This window comes from Mus musculus, chromosome Y (genome assembly GCF_000001635.26).
Source record: "Mus musculus strain C57BL/6J chromosome Y, GRCm38.p6 C57BL/6J".
NCBI classification, from domain to species: Eukaryota; Metazoa; Chordata; class Mammalia; order Rodentia; family Muridae; genus Mus; species Mus musculus.
Genome location: NC_000087.7, coordinates 40,792,548 through 40,795,278, shown reverse-complemented (window position 1 = coordinate 40,795,278; position 2,731 = coordinate 40,792,548).

The window sequence follows — 2,731 nt, the reverse complement described above, 5'->3', positions numbered from 1 at the left end:
ATTCTAATATCAAATAAAACTGACTTTCAACCAAAAGTTATTAAAATAGGCAAGGCGGGAAACGTCATATTCATTAAAGTTAATATTTACCAAGATGGACTTCCAAATCTAAACATTTATACTCCAAATGCAATGACATCCACATTTATAAAAGAAACTTTAGTAAAGCTCAAAACTCATATTGTACCACACACAATAATATTGGAAGACTTCAACACCCCTCCCTCATTAATGGACAGATCCTGGAAACTAAAACTAAAAAGATACACGGTGAAACTTGCAGAATTTATGAAGCAAATACGTTTACTTGATATCTATAGAACATTTTATCCTAAAACAAACGAATGTCCCTTCTTCTCAGGACTTCATGATGCCTTCTCCAAAATTGACCATACACTCAGTCACATAACATGCCTCAACAGATATAAAATTATTGAAATAATTTCCTGCTTCCTATCAGATCACCACAGACTAACTTCAACAATAATATAAATAATTGAAAACCCACATACACGTGGAAAGTGTACAACAATCTAGTCAGTGACAAAACAGTCAAGGAAGAAATATAGAACTAAATTAAAGACTTTTTAGAGTTTAATGAAAATGTAGCTACAACATACTGCAAGATATGGAACACAATGAAAATAGCCCTAAGAGGGACACTCATAGCTCTCTCTGAATGCCTCTAAAGGAAACCGGAGAGAGGATATAGGAGTAGGTTGACATCGCACCTTAACACTATAGAACAAAAGGAAGCAAATTCACCCAAAAGGAGTTGAAGTCAGGAAATAATCAAACTCAGTGCTAAAATTAACCAAGTGGAAACAAAGGAACAGTACAAAAATAATCAAACAAACTGGGAGCTTGTTCTTTGAGAAAGTCAACAAGATAGATAAACCATTAGACAGACTAAATACAGACCACAAGAACAGTATCCAATTTAGCAAAATCAGAAATGAAAAGGGAGAAATAACACCAGAAATTTAGAAAATTTTAAATATCATCAGATCCTACTATTCAAGGCTGTACTCAACAAAACTTGAAAATCTGGATAAATCTAGACAGATATCAGGTACCAAATTCAAATCAGGATCAGAGAAACCCTTTAATTACTTCTACCACTGTGAGGAGCCGCCCTCACGGTCACCAATACAAGATGGCGCTGACAACACCATTGTCACCATTGCTCATGGTGAGTACGCTCAGGCGTCATGGTATCTTTCCATTACCTGAGCCCTGCCTCTCCAATGGCGTCATCAGGCTGATGGTGGGCAGACAATTCAGGTGATTCACGTCTCCAACCGTACTTCTAACCATACTTTGCAACCTATATAAGGGAGGGGTTTTCTGCTCTCTGGGTCTCCTGTCTTGAAGCTGTTCATCTATCTCTGGTGATGTATTAAAGCTTTACTGCAGAAAGATCTGTGTGTACTGCATGCATTCTTGCTGACAAGATGGTAGCGCAGGTCATCTGGTGCCATAAACCCAGGATCAACATCGCTGACATTGAGGAGAACCCCTGGAGACGGGGTGGATACAGAACTGCAGGGAAAAGGTAAGTTTGGAGAGGTATGTCTCATCGTGACCCTCTTATCCCTATTGATTTTGGTCTTAATCTAGATGCACCCTAGGAAGGGGCATTAGAAGCTCTAGTCTTGGTTGCCCTGGCCCTCATTCTGTTTCTTATTCTGTCCATCGAGGCTGGTGCTGGAATTTGAGGTCCATCGAGGCTGGTGCTGAAAAATGCGGTGTTGTCAGTCCGACGTAGATAAGTGGCAGCACTGAGGTATCTTCTAAGCCTTCCATAGATAAGGGAGCAGAGCACTGTGTTTACTTTCGCTTTGCTTAAGGAGTACTATAAATGGGGTGTAGATCAGGAGCAGGGACTCACTCTATCATGGCCTCCTCACAGTCAGTGATCACTGCATTACAGGCAGGTTGCCTCCAGTACGCTGCAGAACTTTGTTAAGGAAGTGGATCACATTTCTCCCTGGTATTATTGTTCGAGGTCTCTAACTGTAGCCTTATGTAGTAAGCTAGGAAGTGACCTTGACCTTAAGCATGGAGAGGGAGACTTACGCCTGGGCACCAAGGCATTTGGAAGCTGATATAAAACTGTCTACAGGATGAAACCTGCCAAACAGCCAATGTGGAGGGACAGGGAATACTAGAAGAGGTTCAGGACAGTATGTCAGAAACATAACAGAATGAGAGAATGGGAGCTCGAAAAAAGAAAGACATGTCTAAGAAAAGGGCCCTCCCCAGGATTCAGAAGGAAGGGGAGAGAGAAAAGAGGGCAGTAAAACTGATCCCTCTACTAAGAAAAAGCCTCACATGTAATTTAACATTGCCTTGAATCTTGGAGTGCTTGGGGACAAACCAAATTTCTTAGAACAGATAGTGGACTGGCCTACACCTCTCAAAATTTTCAACAATTCTGTCTACAGAGGAATGTAACTTATTTAACTGGTTTGCCATACAGGGACAAGGCATTGTGGAACGTGCCCACCACACTGTTAAAATTTACCTTATCAAAAAGAAAGGGTGAGTCGATGAGGCTCTTACCCTTAACACTGAGAGTGGACATCTCCATGGTACTCTTTACTCTTAATTTTTTGAATATTGATGAGCAAGGCCACACTGCAGCTGATCGTCACTGTTCAGAACCAAACAGATCTAGAGAAATTATCAAATGGAAAGTTTTCTTAACCGGAAAATGTAGAGGCCCGCA